The sequence below is a fragment of the Hordeum vulgare genome, chromosome 4H, assembly GCF_904849725.1.
Source record: "Hordeum vulgare subsp. vulgare chromosome 4H, MorexV3_pseudomolecules_assembly, whole genome shotgun sequence".
Lineage (NCBI taxonomy): Eukaryota > Viridiplantae > Streptophyta > Magnoliopsida > Poales > Poaceae > Hordeum > Hordeum vulgare.
Window position 1 is genome coordinate 489,019,887 of NC_058521.1, and position 22,516 is coordinate 489,042,402.

Here is a 22,516-nt window from a genome sequence, read left to right on the forward strand (position 1 = left end):
CAGATCATCGATGCAACAGTCGAACATGACTCCTTGTGTTTTCTCGATGCCTACTTCGGATACCATCAGATCAAAATGAAGGAATCCGATCAGGCAGCAATTGCCTTCATAACCCCATAGAGGTCGTTTTGCTAAAACACAATGCCTTTCGTGCTAAAAAATGCACGGGCCACTTACGAGCGCATGATCCACACATGCCTGGGAAAACAAATCAGCAAAACCGTGGAGGCATACGTGGATGGTGTAGTTGTCAAGACCCAGCACGTCAGCCAACTGGTAGACGATCTTAGAGAAACGTTTGCCAGCCTACGGGCATATGACATACGACTTAATTTGGACAAATGCCTCTTCAGAGTCCAAGCCAGCAAACTCCTTGGGTTTATAGTGTCACAGCGTGGAATCAAGGCCAATTCGGCCAAAATCCGAGCTCTGTCCGAACTCGCTATCCCAACAGAGTACCACACATCCAAAAGTTGGCAGGCTGCATGGCGGCTCTAAGCCAGTTCATCTCTCACGTCAGCGAGAAGGACCTCTCGCTCTACAGGTTGCTGAAGAAGACAAAGAACTTCAAATGGACCGAGGAGGCCACGACGGCCCTAGAGGAAATCAAAACGCTAATGGCCAGCAACCCTATCCTCGCGACACCTTACCCAGGGGAACCAATGCTGCCATACATCACAGCCACTAATCAAGTGGTAAACGTGGTCCTCGTCGTAGAACGAGAATATAAGGGTCACCAATTACGGATACAAAGACGTGTATATTATGTTGGGAACGTCGCATGGGAAACAAAAAAATTCCTACGCTCACCACGATCAATCTATGGAGACTAACATCTACGAGTGGGTGGAGTGCATCTACATACCCTTGTAGATTGCTAAGCACAGCCCATCACAACCCATCCCGCGATCCCATCACGATCCATCCCGATCTAGTGCCGATCGGACGACACCTCCGCGTTCAGCACACGTACAGCTCCATGACGATCTCCGCCTTCTTGATCTAGCAAGAGGGCAGGAGAGGTAGTTGAGTTCTCCAACATCACAACGGCATGGTGGTGGTGGTGGTGGAGCTGATCCGGCAGGGCTTCGTCGTGCACTATCGAACCGATCTAGAGGAGAAACGAACTAGAGGAAGGGAGAGGGGGCTTTGCCTTGGATTAGGTCATGTTGCCCACTCTCCCCTCCACTATATATAGGTGGGAGGGGGAAGGGGTGGCGCCCTAGGGTTTCCCCTAGGGTTGGTTGTCAACGCCAAAGAGGAGGAGGAGTCCTCCTCCAAGTGGATTTGGTGGAGGCGCTAGGAGGACTCCTCCTCCTAGTCAAACTCCTCCCCTTCTCCACTATTCAGGCGCATAGGACCATGAGGCCGGCCGCTCAGCCCACCAGGGGCTGGTGTGCCACCTCCCCTCGGGGTGGGTGGCCCCTCCCGGTGAGCCCCCGAAAGCCATTCGTCACTCCCGGTACTTTACCGATAATGCCCAAAATCTTTCCATAACCCGAATACCTCTTTCCTATATATCAATCTTAGTCTCCGGACTATTCTGGAACTCCTTGTGACGTCCAGGATCTCATCCAGGACTCCGAACTACCTTTGGTCACCAACATACATAACTCAACTATATCGAAATGTCACTGAACCGTAAGTGTGCAGACCCTGCGGGTTCGAGAACTATGTAGACATGACCGAGACACTCTTCGGTCAATAACCAATAGCGGGACCTAGATGCCTATATTGGCTCCTACATATTCTACGAAGATATTTATCGGTCGGACCTCTATGTCAAGGATTCTGTCAATCACGTACGTTGTTCCCATTGTCCATCGATATGTTACTTGCCGAGATTCGATCGTCGGTATATCCACACCTAGTTCAATCTTATTACCGACAAGTCTCTTTACTCGTTCCATAATACAAGATCACATGACTAACTCCTTAGTCACATTTCTTGCAAGTCTTGTTGTGATCTTGTATTACCGATTGGGACGTGAGATACCTTTCCGTCATATGGAGTGACAAATCCCAATACTGATTCACGCCAACCCAATAGACATCCTGGGAGATACCTGTAGAGCACCTTTATAGTCACCCAGTTATGTTGTAACGTTTGATACAGACAAGCCATTCCTCCAGTGTCCGGGAGTTTCATGATCTCATGGTCATAGGAACACATACTTGACATGCAGAAAACAGTAGCAAAAATTGACACGATCATATGTTCTGTTCATAGTTTGGGTCTTGTCAATCACATCATTCTCCTAATGATGTGACATTGTTATCAAATGACAACTCATGTCTATGGCCAGGAAACCTTGACAATATTTTATCAACGAGCTAGTCCTTTAGAGGCTCACTAGGGACAATGTGTTGTCTATGTACGCACACATGTATTTGAGATTCCAATATATACAATTCTAGCATGGATAATAAACGATTATCATGAACAAGGAAACATAATAATAACCAATTTATTATTGCCTCTAGGGCATATTTCCAACAGTCTCCCACTTGCACTAGAGTCAATAATCTAGCTCACATCACTATGTGATTGTAATGAATCTAACACCCGTACAGTTATGGGGTTTGATCATGTCTTGCTTGTGAGAGAGTTTTTTAGTAAACGGGTCCGAAACATTCAGATCCGTGTGTACTTTACAAATCTCTATGTCATACTATAGATGTTTCTACCATGATTCTCTTGGAACAATTCCAAACGACTGCTCCACTATACGAATCCGGTTTACTACTGAGAGTTATCCGGATTAGTGTCAAAGCTTGCATCCACGTAACCGTTTACGACGAACTCTTTTATCACCTCCATAATCGAGAAACATTTCCTTAGTCCTCAAGTTAATAAGGATAATTTTGACCACAGTCCAGTGATCCATTCCTGGATCACTCTTGTACCCCTTGAAAGACTCATGGCAAGGCACACATCAGGTGCGGTACATAGCATGTCATACTATAGAGCCTACGACTAAGGTATAGGGGACGACCTTCATCCTTTATCTTTCTTCTGCCATGGTTGACTTTTGAGTCTCACTCAAATTTCACACCTTTACAACACAACCAAGAACTCCTTATTTGATCGATCTATTTTGAACTCCTTCAAAAACTTGTGAAGGTATGTATTCATTGGAAGTTTTATGAAGCGTCTTGATCTATCTCCATAGATCTTGATGCTCAATGTTGAAGTAGTTTAATCCAGGTTTTCCTTTGAAAAACTCCTTTCAAACAACCCTATATGCTTTCCAGAAATCCTACATTATTTCCGATCAACAATATGTCAACCACCTATACTCATCAAAAATTCTATAGTGCTCCCACTCACTTTCTTGTAAATACAAGTTTCTCATAAACTTTATATTAACTCAAAAGCTTTGATCGTCACATCAAAGCATATATTCCAACTCTGAGATGCTTGCTCCAGTCCATAGAAGGATTGCTGGAGCTTGCATACTTTTTAGCATCCTTAGGATCGAAAAAACCTTTTGGTTGTATCCCATACAACCTTTCCTCGAGGAAACCGTCGAGGAAACAATGTTTTGACATCCATCTGCAAAATTTCACAATTGAAAAATTCAGCAACTGCTAACATAATTCCAACATGCTTTAACATCGCTACGGATGAGAAAGTCTCATCGTAGTCAACTCCTTGAACTTGTCAGAAACCTCTTTGCGACAAGTCGAGCTTTCTAAATGGTGACATTTACCATCATCCTCTGTCTTCCTTTTAAAGATCCATTTGTACTTAATAGCCTTACGACCAACAAGTAGTTCTTCCAAAGTCCACACTTTTTTTCATACATGGATCCTATCTCAGATTTCATGGATCCTATCTCTTCTCCATAGCTCGTAGGTTCGTTGTTGTATAACAACATGACCTCCAAGACAAGATTAATGTACCTCTCTGGAGTAGTACATATCCTTGTCGACATACGAGGTTCAGTAGCAACTTGATCTCGAGCTTTATGATCATCATCATTGGCTTCCTCTTCAATTTGGTGTGGGCGCCACTGGAACAACTTCTTGCGCCCTGCTACACTCTGTTTGAAGTGACAGTTCAACAACCTCATCAAGTTCCACCATCCTCCCACTAAATTCTTTTGAGAGAAACTATTTCTCGAGAAAGGACCCATTTTCATCAACAAACACTTTGCTTTCGAATCTGAGATAAGAGGTATACCCAACTGATTCCTTTGGGTATCATATGAAGATGCAATTATCCTCTTTGGGTTCGAGCTTATCAGGCCGAAGCCTTTTGATATAAGTATTGCAGCCCCAAACTTTAAGAAACGACAACTTAGATTTCTCAAAACCATAGTTCATACGGTGTTATTTTAAAGTAATTAAATGGATCCCTTATTTAAAGCAAATGCAGTTGTCTCTAATGTATAACCCCAAAATGATAGTGGTATTCGATAAGAGACATCATAGTATGCACCATATCCAATAGGGCGCGGCTATGACGTTCGGACACACCATCACACTATGGTGTTCTAGGTGGCATTAGTTCTGAAACATTTCCACATTTTATACCAAACTCGCAACTTAGATATTCATTTATATGATCATATCATAGACATTTCATCCTCTTGTCATGACGATCTTCAACTTCACTTTGAAATTGCTTGAACTTTTCAACACTTCACACTCGTGATTCATCAAGTAAATACATCTGTATCTACTCAAATCATCAGTGAATTAAGAACATAACAATATCCACTGTGTACTTTAGCACCCATTGGACTGCGTACATCAAAATGTGTTATTTCCAAAAAGTCACTTGCTCGTTCCATATCACTAGATAACGAGGCCTTCAGTCATCTTGCTCATGTGGCATGATTTGGATGTCTCAAGTGATTCAAAATAAAGTGAGTCCAAAAGATCCATCTGCATGGAGTTTCTTCATGCGTTTACACCAATACACAAGGTTCGCATGCCTCAAAGGATTCAAAAACGAGCGAGTCCAAAGATCCATCGATATGGAGCTTCTTCATGTGTTTTATACCAATATGACTTAAGTGGCAGTGCCACAAGTAAGTTGTACTATCACTACTACTTTGTATCTTTTGGCATCAATATTATGAACATGTGTATCACTACGATCGAGATTCAACAAACCGTTCATATATTAGGTGCATGACCATAGAAGGTATTATTCAATTAAACAGAGTAACCATTACTCTCTAATGAACAATTGTATTGCAATAAACACGATCCAATCATGTTCATGCTCAACGCAAACACCGAACAACATTTAGGTTTACACTAACACCCGATGGTAGAGGGAGCGTGCGATGGTGATCATATCAACCTTGGAAACACTTCTAACACACATCGTCACCTCACCTTTAGCTAGTATCCGCCTATTCCGTAGCTTTTATTTCGAGTTACTAACATTTAGCAACTGAATCGGTATCTAATACCCATGTTCTACCAGGAGTACTAGTAAAGTACACATCAATAACACGTATATCTAATATATTTCTGTTGATGTTGCGAGCCTTCTTATATACCAATTGTCTAGGGCAGTTCCGCCTCAGTGATCATTCCCCTCATCATAGGAGCACATAGTCTCGGGTTTGGGTTCAACCTTGGGTTTCTTCATTGGAGTGACAACTGAATTTTCATTATTGAAGTTTCCCTTCTTTCCCTTGCCCTTCTTGAAACTAGTGGTTTTACTAACCATGAACACTTGATACTCCTTCTTGATTTCTACCTTCGGGGTGTCAAACATCGCGAATAGCTCAAGGATCATCTCCTCCATCCCTGGTATGCTATAGTTAATCATGAAGCTCGGTAGCTTGGTGGCAGTGACTTTGGAGAACTATGGCAATCACTATCTCATCTAGAAGATCAACTCCCACTTGATTCAAGTGATTGTAGCACCCAGACAATCTGAGCATATGCTCAACGATTGAGCTTTTCTCCTTTAATTTTTGGGAAAAGAATCTTCTTGGAGGTCTGAGACCTCTCAACACGGGCACGAGCCTGAAATCCTAATTTCAGCTCTTGGAACATCTCATATGTTCCACGGCATTTCAAAAACGTTTTCAAGCCTCAATTCTAAGCCATGAAGCATGGTGCACAGAACTATCATGTAGTCATCAAAAGTGTCTGTCAGATGTTCGCAACATCCACAGCCGACGCTTGGGGGGTAGCACACTGAGCGGTGCATCAGAGACATAAGCCTTCTATGCACCAATGAGGACAATCCTTAGTTTACGAAACCGGTTCGCATAATTGCTACTATCATCTTTCAACTTAGTTTGTCTAGAAACATATTAAAAACAGGGAGCTACATGATACGTCTCCAACGTATCTATAATTTTTGATGGTTTCATGCTATTATCTTGTCAAACTTTGGATGTTTTGCATGCCTTTTATATATTTTTTGGGCCTAACTTATTAGCTGAGTGCCAAGTGCGAGTTCGTGTTTTTTTCATGTTTTTTAACCCTTTCAGAGGAGGATTTTGAACGGAGTCCAAACGGAATGAAAGTGCCAAAAAGATTTTTTCCGAAACAAAAGAAGATCGGGAAGCCGGAGAATCAGGGCAGGGGGCCTGAGGGGATCCCACAAGCCCTCATGGTGCGGCCAGGGGGGCCGCGCGTCCCTGGCTTGTGGGCTCCCTGAGCCACCTCTGCTCTAGGTTTTGCGCCTATGTATTCCCTAAAATCCCAGAAAAAATCAAGAGATCATCGGAAGTACTTTTCCGCCGCCGCAAGCTTCTGTCTCCACAAGATCCCATCTGGGGCACGTTCTGGTGCCCTTCCGGAGGGGGGATTTGGACAAGGAGGGCTTCTTCGTCAACACCATGACCTCTCCGACGATGCGTGAGTAGTTCACCATATACCTACGGGTCCATAGCTAGTAGCTAGATGGCTTCTTCTCTCTCTTGGATCTTCAATACAAAGTTCTTCATGATCTACATGGAGATCTATCCGATGTAATCTTCTTTTGCGGTGTGTTTGTCGAGATCCGGTGAATTGTGGATTTATGATCAGATTATCTATGAATCTTATTTGAGTTTCTTCTGATCTCTCTTATGCATGATTTCATATCCTTGTAATTCTCTTCGAGTTGTGGGTTTTGTTTGGCCAACTAGATCTATGATTCTTGCAATGGGAGAAGTGCTTGGTTTTGGGTTCATACCGTGCGGTGACCTCACCCAGTGACAGAAGGGGTAGCGAGGCACACATCGTGTGGTTGCCATCAAGGGTAAAAAGATGGGGTTTTCATCATTGGTTTGAGATTATCCCTCTACATCATGTCATCTTGCTTAAGGCGTTACTCTGTTCGTCATGAACTCGATACACTAGATGCATGCTGGATAGCGGTCGATGTGTGGAGTAATAGTAGTAGATGCAGAAAGTATCGGTCTACTTGTCTCGGACGTGATGCCTATATGTATGATCATTGCCTTAGATATCGTCATTACTTTGCGTTGTTCTATCAATTGCTCGAAAGTAATTTGTTCACCCACCGTAATATTTGCTATTTTGAGAGAAGCCTCTAGTGAACACTATGGCCCCCGGGTCTACTCCACACCATATTTTCAGCCTTACACTGTTTCTTCGTTTCACTTTCCGCCTTCAGATCTCACTTTGCAATCAATCTTGAAGGGATTGACAACCCCTTTATAGCGTTGGGTGCAAGCTCTTTGTGTTTGTGCAGGTACTCTGGACTTGACGAGATTCTCCTACTGGATTGATACCTTGGTTCTCAAATTGAGGGAAATACTTACTGCTCCTGTGCTGCATCACCCTTTCATCTTCAAGGGAAAAACCGACGCAAGCAAGAGAAGTTGCAAGAAGAATTCCTGGCATTGCCGGGGAAGGACTTTTGTTGCCGTAGTAGAAGAATTTCTGGCGCCATTGCCGGGGAGGATCAAGTCAAGAACTTATCCAAGTAAGTGTCGCAAACTCATGTCTTGCATCTACTTTGTTTGCTAGTTGCCTCTCGTTTTCCTCTCCCCCACTTCACCAATTTGCATTTTTCGTTTGCCTTTTTCGTTCGCCTTTTCGTTCGCTCTTTCTCTCCCTTGCTTTCTGTTCGCTTGTGTGCTATGTGCCTTCAATATGCTTGCATCTTCGCTTGCTGAAAATCTAGTGATATGGATCCTCACCCACTTGCTAATCTCTTTAAGAGATCCAATTATGTTGATCCAATTGCTAGTGAGTTGAGTGCACTTGACTTTCTCTATGGAGTTTTGCTTGATATGCGTGAATCTGAAAATCGTGATGAATAAATTCATGAAGTGATTCACGAGGGCTCCTTGAATGAAAAGCATGATTGCAATGGTTTCAGTATAAATTCTATTAGAGACAATAATGCTAAAAATATGCAAAACCCTAAGCTTGGGGATGCTAGTTTTGCTATGACCACTACTTGTTGCGATAATCATGATTGGGGTGATGATCTTTCTTATGATCCTAAAAATTTCTTTAAACCTAATGATGAATATGATATTTGCAATATTATTGAAAGTGGGTTTGGATAAGTCATGACTTTGGCTGATGATAATCCCACTATTTTTGAAGAGCGTCAACTTTGCATGCATGTGGATCATGAAAAGAATATCCTATGGGATAACTATATTGTTGAATTTTAATATGATCCCACATGTAATTGCTATGAGAGAGGAAAATATTGTATTAGAAACTTTCATGTTACCAAATTACCTCTCGTTATGTTGAGATTGCTATTGTCTCTTTCTTCTTCCTTGCATATGGCAACTATTGGTTGTCTTGACAATCCATTTCCCAATAAAATGCCTATGCATAGGAATTATGTTAGACTTAGATGTGATTTTCACATGCTTTATGATGCTCTCATTGCGCTTCAATTCTTGTCTTTTATGTGAGCATCATTGAATTACCAATGCCTAGCTAAGGGCGTTTAACAATAGCGCTTGTTGGGAGGCAACCTAATGAATTTATCTTTTTCTTTATGTTTTGTTGCGTCCACACCATCATAATTCTGTTATGATTGTGTCTTTTGTGTTTCTTTGTGTGTTTGAGCCAAGCAAAACCTTTATGACTAGTCTTGGTAATGGTTGTTTGATCCTGCTGGAAAAGACAGAAACTTTTTGCTCACGAGATGATTTTTAATTTTTATTCAGAAAGACCTTTTGAGTTGATTCTTTTTGCTGCTGGTTGATATGCCTTTTTCCCAGCAGTCGTAATTTTTCAGAATTTTTGAGGTACCAGAAGTATACGAAGTATACAGATTGCTACAGACTGGTCTGTTTTTGATAGATTCTGTTTTTGTTGAGTTGGTTGCTTGTTTTGATGAAACTATGGTTAGTATCGGGGGGGGGGGGGTACTAGCCATGGAAAATGAGAATACAGTAGCCCAACAGCAATAAAAATAGAAATCAAGATTGCTACAGTACCTAAAGAGGTGGTAGTTTGTTTTCTTGTGCTAATGTTATCACGAGTTTCTGTTTAAGTTTTGTGTTGTGAAGTTTTCAAGTTTTGCGTGATGTTATCATGGACAAAGAGATAAGGAGTGGAAAGAGCTCAAGCTTGGGGATGCCCAAGTCATCCCAAGCCAAATTCAAGGACACCAAAAATCCTAAGCTTGGGGCCCAAGAAGGCATCCCCTCTTTCGTCTTCAATCCATCGGTAACATTACTTGGAGCTATATTTTTATTCACCACATGATATGTGTTTTGCTTGGAGCATCTTGTATCTTAGGAGTCTTTTCTTTTTGTTGTGTCACAATCATCCTTGTTGCACACCTTTAGAGAGAGACATGCACTCATCGTGATTTTGCTAGAATGCTCATTGTGCTTCACTTATATCTTTTGAGCTAGATAATTTTACTCTATGTGCTTCACTAAGATCTTTTAGAGCATGGCGGTGCGTGATTTGGTAGTTGGCTTATGCTATGAAAGTAGTCCCAAAGGTGATAGGTACCTAAAGAGGATACAAAAACCTCCATCTTCATGTGCATTGAGTATAAAGAGAAGTTTTGATTCCTCTCAATTAGTTTTGAGACATGGATTTGGTAATATTAAGAGTTATGTTAGTAAGGTGTTGTGAATCTAGAAATACTTGTGTTGAAGTTAGTGATTCCTGTAGCTTGCACGTATGGTGAACCACTATGTTAGGAAGTCAGAGCATAATTGATCTATTGATTGTCATCCTTTGTGTTGAGGTCGGGATCGCGCGATGGTTAACACCTACCAACCCTTCCCCTAGGAGTATGAGTTTAGCACTTTGTTTAGATTACTAATAAAAACTTTCGCAACAAGTATGTGAGTTCTTCATGACTAATGTGAGTCCATGGTATAGATTTACTTTCACTTTCCACCTTTGCTAGCCTCTCTAGTGCCGCGCAACTTTCGCCGGTACACAAACCCACTATATGCCTTCCTCAAAACAGCCACCATATCTACCTACTATGGCATTTTCATAGCCATTCCGAGATATATTGCCATGCAACTCCCACCGTTCCGTCTCATGACTTGTGCCGTCACTCTCATATTGCCATTGCATGATCGTAAGATAGCTAGCGAGATGTTTCAACATCAAATGCCAAGCTAGATCGTTGCACATCCCGGTACACTGCCGGAGGCATTTCCTATAGAGTCATCATCGTTCTAAGCTTTGAGCCGTGAGTAAATAAAAGTGTGATGATCAGCATTATTAGAGCATCGTCCCATGTGAGGAATAAAAAAAGGCCAAAGAGCCCATAAATAAAAAAGGAGAAAAAAAGAGAGGCCTAAGAGCCCAAATAAAAAAAAGAGAAAAAGAGAGAAGGGACAATGCTACTATCTTTTCCACACTTGTTCTTCGTAATAGCACCATGTTCTTCATGTTTGAGAGCCTCTCGTTTCGTAACCACCATATGCTAGTGGGAATCTTCATTATATAACTTGGCTTGTATATTCCAATGATGGGCTTCCTCAAAATTTCCCTAGGTCTTCGTGAGCAAGCAAGTTGGATGCACACCCACCAGTTCTACTTTTGAGCTTTCACATACTTATAGCTCTAGTGCATCCTTTGTATGGCAATCCCTACTCATTCACATTGATATCTATTAATGGGCATATCCATAACCCTTTGATACGTCGAGTCAATGTGACCATCTCCTCCTTTTTGTCTCACAACCACCACCACACTCTATTCCACTTTTAGTGCTATATCCATGGCTCACGCTCATGTATTGCGTGATAGTTATAAAAAGTTTGAGAAAGTAAGAGTGCGAAAACAATTACTTGGCCAATACCGGGGTTGTGCATGATTTAAATTAGTTGTGTGAGGATGATGGAGCATAGCCAGACTATATGATTTTGTAGGGATAACTTTCCTTGGCCTTGTTATTTTGGAAGTTCATGATTACCTTGCTAGTTTGCTTGAATTACTATTGTTTTCATGTCAATAGCAAACTATTGTTTTGAATCTCACGGATCTGAACACTCATGTCACGTGAAATAAGTTGCAAAGGACAACTATGCTATGTAGCATTCCACATCAAAAATTCATTCTTTATCACTTCCCTACTCGAGGACGAGCAGGAGTTAAGCTTGGGGATGCTTGATACGTCTCCAACGTGTCTATAATTTTTGATGGTTTCATGCTATTATCTTGTCAAACTTTGGATGTTTTGCATGCCTTTTATATATTTTTTGGGACTAACTTATTAACTCACTGCCAAGTGCCAGTTCCTGTTTTTTTCATGTTTTTGACCCCTTTCAGAGGAGGATTTTCAACGGACTCCAAACGGAATGAAACTGCCAAAAAGATTTTTTCCGAAACAGAAAAAGATCGAGAAGCCGGAGAATCACGGCAGGGGGCCTGCAGGGACCCCACAAGCCCTCATGGAGCGGCCAGGGGCCCCCCGCCTCCCTGGCTTGTGGGCTCCCTGGGCCACCTCTGCCCTAGGTTTTGCGCTTATATATTCCCTAAATTCCAGAAAAAATCAGGAGATCATCGAAAGTACTTTTCCGCCGTCGCAAGCTTCTGTCTCCGCAAGATCCCATCTAGGGCACGTTCTGGTGCCCTGCCGGAGGGGGGATTCAGACATGGAGGGCTTTTTCATCAACACCATGACCTCTCCGATGATGCGTGAGTAGTTCACCATAGACCTACAGGTCCATAGCTAGTAGCTAGCTGGCTTCTTCTCTCTCTTGGATCTTCAATTCAAAGTTCTCCATGATCTTCATGGAGATCTATCCGATGTAATCTTCTTTTGTGGTGTGTTTGTCGAGATCAGATGAATTGTGGATTTATGATCAGATTATCTATGAATCTTATTTGAGTTTCTTCTGATCTCTCTTATGCATGATTTCATATCCTTGTAATTCTCTTAGAGTTGTGGGTTTTGTTTGGCCAACTAGATCTATGATTCTTGCAATGGGAGAAGTGCTTGGTTTTGGGTTCATACCGTGCGGTGACCTCACCCAGTGACAGAAGGGGTAGCGAGGCACACATCGTGTTGTTGCCATCAAGGGTAAAAAGATGGGGTTTTCATCATTGGTTTGAGATTATCCCTCTACATCATGTCATCTTGCTTAAGGTGTTACTCTGTTCGTCATGAACTCAATACACTAGATGCATGTTGGATAGCGGTTGATGTGTGGAGTAATAGTAGTAGATGCAGAAAGTATCGGTCTACTTGTCTCGGACGTGATGCCTATATGTATGATCATTGCCTTAGATATCGTCATGACTTTGCGCGGTTCTATCAATTGCTCGACAGTAATTTGTTCACCCACCGTAATATTTGCTATTTTGAGAGAAGCCTCTAGTGAACACTATGGCCCCCGGGTCTACTCCACACCATATTTTCAGCCTTACACTTTTTCTTCGTTTCACTTTCCGCCTTCAGATCTCACTTTGCAATCAATCTTGAAGGGATTGACAACCCCTTTATAGCGTTGGGTGCAAGCTCTTTGTGTTTGTGCAGGTACTCTGGACTTGACGAGATTCTCCTACTGGATTGATACCTTGGTTCCCAAACTGAGGGAAATACTTACTGCTTCTGTGCTGCATCACCCTTTCCTCTTCAAGGGAAAAACCGACGCAAGCAAGAGAAGTAGCAAGAAGAATTCCTAGCGTTGCCGGGGAAGGACTTTTGTTGCCGTAGCACTACACTATGAGCTAGTGATCTACAACATACTTTTCTAAAGACAACTTAGACTATGTTCATGATAACAAGTTCAATTAATCATATTACTCTAGAACTCCCACTCAAATTGACATCCCTCTAGTCATTCGAGTGACACGTGATCCAAATTCACCAACCCAAATCCGATCATCACATGAGATGAGTTGGCTTCAATGGTGAACATCTCCATGTTGATCATATCTACTATATGACTCATGTTCGACCTTTAGGTCTCTTGTGTTCCGAGGCCATGTATGTACATGCTAGGCTCGTCAAGTTTAATCCGGGTGTTCCGCGTGTGCAAAAGTGTCTTACACCCGTTGTATGTGAGCATATATTCTATCACACCCGATCATCACGTGGTGTCTCAAAACGACAAACTCTCGCGACAGTGCGCACTCGGGGCGAACAAAATTTTATCTTGAAATTTTAGTGAGGGATCACCTTATAAGACTACCGTCCCTGTAAGCATAACAAGGTGCATAAAAAGGATTAACATCACACGCAAATCATAAGTGACATGATATGGCCATGATCTTGTGCTTTTGATCTCCATCTCCAAAGCACCGGCATGATCTCCATTGTCACCGGGGCCACACCATGATCTCCATCATTATGTTACCATAGGGGTTGTCGCGCCAACCATGCTTGTACTACTATTGCTACCGATTTAGCAATAAAGTAAAGCATCACAAAGTGCCAAAATAAATTAAAGACAACCCTATGTCTCCTGCCGATTGCCGTAGCATCGACATGCTAGTCCATATTTAACTATTACAACATGATCATCTCATACATCAAATATATAACATCATGTTCTTGGCCATATCATATCACAACATACCGTGCAAAAACAAGTTAGACGTCCTCTAATTTGTTATTGCATGTGTTTAAGTGGTTGCTATGGGTATCTAGCAAGAATGATTCATACCTATGCAAAAAACCACAACGGTGATATACAAGTCGGTATTTAACCTTCTCCAAGGACCGCCTGTGTCGAATCCGATTCAACTAAACTAGGAGAGACAGACACTCGCGAGCCATCTTTATGCAACAAGTTGCATGTCACTCGATGGAACCGGAATCTCGTACGCGGACGAGTAAGGTTGGACGGGTCGCTTCAGCCCACAATACAACCGAATCAAGAAAAGACTAAGGAGGGTAGCAATCTGAATATCAACACCCACAAACTCCTTTGTGTTCTACTCGAGATGTCATCTATGTATAGACCTAGGTCATGATGCCACTGTTGGAAATGTCGCATGGGAAACAAAACTTTTCCTACGCTCACCAAGATCAATCTATGGAGACTAACATCTACGAAAGGGGGAGTGCATCTACATATCCTTGTAGATCGCTAAGCGGAAGCGTATATAATGCAGTTGATGTAGTCGAACATCTTCGCGATCCAAATCGCAGTCCGTCTCGCGATCCCATCACGATCCGTCCCGCGATCCCATCACGATCCATCCCAATCTAGTGTCGAACAGACGACACCTCCGCGTTCAGCACACTTGCTGATACAACTTGTTGAAATTAAGATATAACTTGGTGAAATTAAGATACAACAATTTTAGGATACAATAAAATAAATCTACTGAGTCCAACATGGATATTTTTCTTTTCCATCACCAGCTTCTTCTGCTGCCTTGGCCGCACGAGCCCTTTCTTTCCTTCTCCCCCTCTCATCATCACGGGCCTCTTGCCGCTGTCTGTAAACCTCAGCCAGTCGAAGTTTCTCTTCTTCACTTTTCCTGATCATCTCATCAAGAAAAGCCCTCTGCTCCACACAATACTTTTCCCACTCTCTCTTCTCCTGTGCTTTCTCCTCTGCTTTAGCCTTCGCTCGATGCTCTTACAAGTGCAAACTAGCCCATGCAGGACGACCTCTTTGACGAATCTCGGTCACCGCCCAGTCCGGCATTTCCGTGTCGATCCAACGATAGTACATGCACAGAGGAGGAGGATACTACAAAAAAAAGAAATATATATATATCAAGCTAACAATAATATCTACAACGTGTTTATTCTTGATGACTAAAGCATATCGGAGGACTGATGTACGGTGAAGGAGCAATGGGCGGATCTTCCTCATAATTGGCGCACATGAAAAACTTCATGCCCAACCAATCTGAAAAATCCGTCACCTCCTTCACTTTGCAAAGATCGCCGCACCAACAACGAACTGCTTCCACCCCCCGAGGCAAACTCGCACTCTTCATTTTCTTAGGCCTTATGCTTTGATCCAAGCAAGGCAAACTCATAATGACTAAAGCGGTAGTGTTTTCAAGTGTGGATGGATGATGGAGGAAGGCAGTCCAATGCCTCCTTTTATAGACACACATAACAAGGGCGATGGCAGAAAAACGAGAACGGAAATGAGGCGGGAAAAATTAGGCGGGAAAGGAGGCAGGGAAAATTTGGTGGGAAAGTAGGGAGGATAAATTGGCGGGAAAGAAAGTGGCAGCAAAGAATGGCGGTAAAGAATGGCGGGAAAGAAAGTGGCGACAGAGTATCGGGGAAAAGAAAATGGCGAGACAATACGATCACTATGGCAGATTGCTGAAAACAACAGCTAGCTCATGTTCACGCTCTTTGAAGGTCATGAGCACCAAATTGTTGGCTTGAATAGACGATGCCAGAACAAAATTACCAAGACTTCATTCTTCAACACCATTCTACCACCCAAGCCAATAAAGCAGGAACAAGGAATGCTCACGGATATATCATCATCTTCAGAATCCAAAGTAATTTCAAGAGTTAAAGAACCAGTCCTAGGAATTGACACAAATTCCTTCAAAGTCCTCAAAACCATGCTAGGAATAACGTGACAAAAAACATCAAGTTATATGATATTCAGCTTACAAATTTCAAACAATATGCTACAACAAAGAACAAACAAATAAAAAGTACCTGAAACCAAAGCTCACCATATGTTGAGAAATAACATTCGTGGAATCCATCCTATGAACAAAAGGAGTACACAATATGTAGTTGTCATCAAAGAGCTGTCGCGACATGACATACATTTGATGATAATCCAGAGTGACACCACGACTATAAAAACAACTGTCAACAAGTTCCCTCTGAGTTTCACTCAGATCCTCAAGAGCTACAAAAAATGATTTCACAAACTGAACAGAACAACAAAACGTATAAGCTGAAACGAAACTGAAAATCAGTCCAACAAATAACTCACCAACACAGGGTAAAGGGAACAACATAACACCATCCCGATGAAAATCGACACCAAACATAGTTCCATAGTGCTCAAGCCTAACAGTCATCATGTTACGATGACGGAGACCATAATCATTCACAAGTTCCTCCCATGAAGAACCATGGAATTTAGTGCTCATCCGACCATGTCTAAACAGAACATGGTATAGGTTACCCTCACTGTTGTGAAGAGCAAGATGAATATATGTGTCACCCTTGCGAATAGCTAAAGCTCTAAACTCCTCAATGTACTGAGCAAGATGTGATCCAACACTGCACGGAACATACTACAACAAGAATGGAAGCAAACATCATAATCATATAAACAAAGGCATTCACATACATTCCAACCAAAACAACATCAACCATATGGCACAGTCAGATAAACAAGATATAGAATCTTACAACACGCCTTGAACATCGATGATCCAGCACAACAGTGAATACAGACGCACCAGAATCAAAGGAAGAACAAGGGCCATGTGGAGCTGGACAAAATGGGCAAGCCATTTACCTGCAAACAAATGGTGACCAATAAGAACTGAATCGACAACCGAGTTGAAAGTTGAGATTTGATTGAGTTGGAAGCAAAAAAAAAATACCGTAGGCCTCTCGAGAGAGACTTGATCTATTGTTTACGCGGGTTCGATACAAAAATGGTTGGACGAGCGAAGAGATCGGCGCGGGGGTGGAAGCACCAAAGAGCAATGGGAGTGGGAGGTGGAGCTGGGGAGCCTCGAGGACGGGGAGGGCGAAAAGAGGGGTCAGAGGAGAAAGGAGGGGGGCACTTCTCCATGGGCTCTTCGGCCTCCTCGTGGACGACAGGAGTTCTTCGGCCTCCACCTGACCGACGGCAGGCTCTTCGGCCTCCTCGTGGCCGACAGGAGCTCTTCGCCATCACCTGGCCGACAGGCACCAGTTCGGCCTCCACCCGACCGACGGGGTGCTAGTTTTTCTTTTTATTTTTTTTCAACACGTGTTTTTTAAATTTGTTAGAAATTTGGAAGTAGTTTTGAAAAAAAATATCTATAACATTAGTCATTGATACAATCTATGAAAGATTATGATAGAGGATAGGAGATTCACATATAAATAGCCTATCTTGGACATCTTTTATGATCGTGAGCCTGATGACCCACAAGTATAGGGCATCAATCATAATCCTTTCGATAAGTAAGAGTGTAGAACCCAATGAGGAGCAGAAGGCTCTCATAAACGGTTTTCAGCAAGGTACTAACTACAAGCACTGAAAGTAGCGGTAACAAGTGATTGTGTAGCGAGGTGAAACGTAGCAAGCGGAAAGTAACAAGTAACAAGTAGTAGCAATGGTGCAACAAGTGTCCCAATCCCTTTTGCAGCAAGGGACACGCCTGAACAAAGTCTTATAGGAGGAAAAATGCTCCCGAGGACACACGGGAATTTCTGTCATGCTAGTTTCATCATGTTCATATGATTCGCGTTCGTTACTTTGATAGTTTGATATGTGGGTGGACCGGCGCTTGGGTACTGCCCTTACTTGGACAAGCATCCCACTTATGATTAACCCCTCTCGCAAGCATCCGCAACTACGAAAGAATAATTAAGACAATGTCTAACCATAGCATTAAACTAGTGGATCCAAATCAGCTCCTTACGAAGCAACGCATAGACTGGGGTTTAAGCTTCTGTCACTCCAGCAACCCATCATCTACTTACTACTCCCCAATGCCTTCCTCCAGGCACAAATATGGTGAAGTGTTATGTAGTCGACGTGCACATAACACCACTAGAGGAAAAACAACATACATCATATCAAAATACCGAACGAATACCAAACTCACATGACTATTATTAGCATGACTTATCCCATGTCCTCAGGAACAAAAGTAACTACTCACAAAGCATAATCATAATCATGATCAGAGGTGTAATGAATAGCATCAAGGATCTGAACGTAAACTCTTCCACCAAGTAATCCAACTAGCATCAACTACAAAGAGTAATCAACACTACTAGCAACCTTACAAGTACCAATCGGAGTTGCGAGATGGAGATTGGTTACAAGACATGAACTAGGGTTTGGAGAGGAGATGGTGTTGATGAAGATGTTGATGAAGATGCCTCCCCTCCGATGAGAGGAGTGTTGGTGATGACGATGGCGACGATTTCCCCCTCCGGGAGGGAAGTTTCCCCAGCAGGATCGTCCTGCCGGAGCTCTAGATTGTATCTGCTCAAGTTCCGCCTCGTGGCGGCGGCGAAACCACGAAAAAGCTCCCGAATGTTTTTTTTGGAACGAAACCCTTCTTATAGCAAAAGAGGGGGGCCAGTGGGCCGTTAGGGAGCCCACAAGCTTGCTAGCTGCCACCAGGGGGTGGCGGCTACCAGGCTTGTGGCGCCCTGGTAGCCCCCCTCTGGTACTTCTTTCGCCCAGTATTTTTATATAATCCCAAAAAAATCCACGTAACTTTTCACGGCATTTGGAGATGTGCAGAATAGTGGACTAAGATTTGCTCCTTTTCCAGTCCAGAATTCCAGCTGCCTGAATTCTCCCTCTTCAAATAAACCTTGCAAAATAAGAGAGAAAGGGCATAAATATGGTACCACAAAGTAATATAACAGCCCATAAAGCATGACTCTTACAAGGGCAAAAAGTAAAGGTACAAGATAGGCCCTTCACAGAGGGAAGCAGAGCTTGTCATGCGCTTTTGAAGTTTGAATGTGTGTCCTCTTAGTGCGGAGGAACGTCACTTTATATTGCCTCTTGTGATAAAGAACTTTATTATGTAGTGTGTCGCTTTTATGTCTTCCTCATCACAGGTTCGTACAAAGCTTATTTTCCGCACACTAATAGATCATACCTTTTAGAGAGCAATTTTTATTGCTTGCACCGATGACAACTTACTTGAAGGATCTTATTCACTCCATAGGTAGGTATGGTGGACTCTCATGGCAAAACTGGGTTGAAGGTTTATGGATGCACAAGTAGTATCTCTACTTGGTGCGGGAGTTTTGGCTAATATGAGGTGGAAGCAATCGTCACATGCTAAGGGATCTCTACTCATATAACATTGTTTGGAACCAAGCAAACACAATTCATTATGTTGTCTTCCTTGTCCAACATCTACTCCTAAGCATGTAATAGTTTGGTGAGTGCTCACAATTGTAAAAAGTGTCTGAGATGATATATTTATATGTGAACCTCTCTTTCCTTATTACTTCTTATTAATTGCAACAATGACCGAGGTCTATGTTGATTTATCCTCAACAAGTTTCAATCATCATGCGTGTCATAAGTGAAGCTATCACTTTCCATAAGATAATCTCATGATCTTTCATGTTATCGTTCTTTTCATACTTTTGATCACGACATAAAGCAAAGCCCTTGACAAAGATACTCTTTATTATATAGCTCGCAGGCTCGAATACAAAGGGTGAGAGACAAAAGAAAAAGACTCAAACTAAACACTAAAGACTTATTCCACTAAGAGAAGAAATAAAAACTGAAAATGAAAGAACTAAAACAAAGGTAAAAGCAAAAGATATAAAGGTGATACGATACCAGGGCAACTCCCCCAAGCTTGGCAGAAGCCAAGGGGATTAACCATACCAATGCTTAGTTGTCTTCCTTTAGCGGTGATGGTGGTGGTGTTGTTGGAGCAGTCTTGAGCTTGTCTAATTTCCACTTGAGCAAAAAGTTCTGCTCCCTCAGATCGTCATTTTCCTCCTCAAGTTTCAACACTCTATGGAAAAGTTCCTGCTTACTCTCCTGCAAGAAATGAGAAGGAATAAAAAATGTCTTAGACTTCTTCCTTTGGTCAGGGAGGTTTGACTTCTTGAACTCGACATGAGTGCGTCCAGGTTGAGGTAGAGGAGCGTCCTCTTCGTCGGAACTCGTTTGTTCCTTCCCCTTGGGATCATAGTCCTCTTCCTCGTCAGTGGTCCAGACATATGGTTCCAAGTCCCCATAGACTTTGGTGTTAGCTAGGTAATCAGCCACATAGCTCTCCCCTCTGAATCTTGAGAAGACATCTTGACCTAGATCTGCGGCAGAAAACAGGCTCGAAACGAAAATAGAGGAGAACTGTGCGATACGGAGATCAAAACCCTCGGGAAGATATATATTGATTTTTTCTGGACCAGAAGGAGTGCTCCGCAAGAAAACAGTGTCCGGGAGGCACACGAGGTGCCCACAAGCCCCCTAGCCGTCACTAGGGGGGGTAGGGGGCGGCTACCAAGCTTGTGGCCGCCTCGTGCGCTCCCTTGATTGCTTTTTATTTTTCTAATTTTCCAAAAATTCCAAAATGGAGGAAATTTCCTATTGGAAAAGTTTCGGAGTCCAATTACTTACCGAAACAGATACCTCTTCATTTTTGGGTCTGAAACAAGCTCATAAACATCCCTTAGGTACTCCTCTAGAGTTATGACATTGATGATATTGGTCTCAACATTTATGGGAGTACCACAGATGTAATGTTTGATTCTTTGCCCGTTTACCACTCTAGGAAGATTGCGTTCCGTGTTATTGATTTTCATGGCACCGGAACGATATACTTCCTCGATAACGTAAGGACCTTCCCATTTGGAGAGAAGCTTGCCTGCGAAGAATCTCAAATGAGAATTGTATAGGAGGACATAATCACCTACATTGAACTCCTGTTTCTGTATTCGTTTGTCGTGCCATCTCTTAACCTTTTCCTTGAACAACTTGGAATTCTCATATGCCTGGGCCCTCCATTCATCTAACGAGCTGATATCAAACAGCCGCTTCTCACCGGCAAGTTTGAAATCAAAGTTGAGCTCTTTGATTGCCGAATAAGCTTTGTGTTCCAGCTCAAGAGGTAAATGACAGGCCTTACCGTAAACCATTTTATATGGCGACATGCCAATGGGATTCTTATAAGCAGTCCTATAAGCCCATAGTGCATCGTCAAGTTTGCTAGACCAATTCTTTCGAGATCTATTGACAGTCTTTTGTAGGAGCAATTTGATCTCCTTATTACTCAACTCCATTTGACCACTAGACTGAGGATGATAAGGAGATGCAACTCTATGGTTGACATCACACTTAGCGCGCATGTTGCGGAAAACACCATGAATGAAGTGTGAACCGCCATCAGTCATCAGATATCTAGGGACTCCAAATCTTGGGAAAATGACTTCTTTAAGCATCTTAATAGAGGTGTGGTGATCAGAATTTTTAGTGGGAATAGCCTCTACCTACTTAGTGACGTAATCCACGGCAACTAAGATGTGAGTGTACCCATTGGAACTCGGGAAGGGTCCCATATAATCAAAGCCCCAGACATCAAATGGTTCAATGACAAGTGAATAGTTCATAGGCATTTCCTGACGCTTACTGATGTTCCCTATCCTTCGGCACTCGTCACAAGACAAGACAAACTTACGGGCATCCTTGAAGAGAGTGGGCGAATAGAAACCTGATTGCAATACCTTATGGGCAGTTCTATCTGCAGCGTGGTGTCCTCCGTAGGCTTCGGAATGACACTTCTGCAAGATTTGTCCCTGTTCATGTTCACGCACACAACGTCTAGTAACACCATCTACTCCTTCCTTATAAAGGTGAGGATCATCCCAAAAGAAGTGTCTCAAATCAAAGAAGAATTTCTTCTTTTGCCGATAGGTAAAACTGGATGGTATGTATTTGGCTACGATATAATTTGCATAATCCGCATACCACGGTGCACTATGTGAAGTGCGGATGACATTTAATTGCTCATCAGGAAAGCTGTCATCAATAGGTCGTGGGTTATCAAGGACATTCTCTAGCCTAGACAAGTTATCTGCTACAGGGTTATCAGCACCCTTTCGGTCAACGACGTGCAAATCAAATTCCTGTAGCAGGAGAACCCATCTGATCAGCCTAGGCTTGGCGTCCTTCTTCTCCATAAGGTACTTAATAGCAGTATGATCAGAGTGAATAGTGACTTTGGAGTCAACTATGTAATATCTGAACTTTTCACATGCAAACACGACTGCTAAAAATTCCTTTTCCGTAGTGGCATAGTTTCTTTGGGCACTGTCTAGAGTTTTACTAGCGTAGTGAATAACATTCAACTTCTTGTCAACTCTTTCTCCTAGAACAGCACCAACAACATAATCACTGGCATCGCACATGATTTCAAAGGGCAAGTTCCAGTCGGGTGGTTGAACAATAGGTGCGGTTATCAAAGCCTTCTT

General features: G+C 42.6%; 1 pseudogene; it reads left to right on the plus strand.

Moving 5' to 3' along the window:
* The first annotated feature begins 485 nt into the window (after nt 1-485).
* The window catches only part of LOC123450648, a 29,531-nt pseudogene continuing 7,500 nt past the window's right edge, over nt 486-22,516 (plus strand).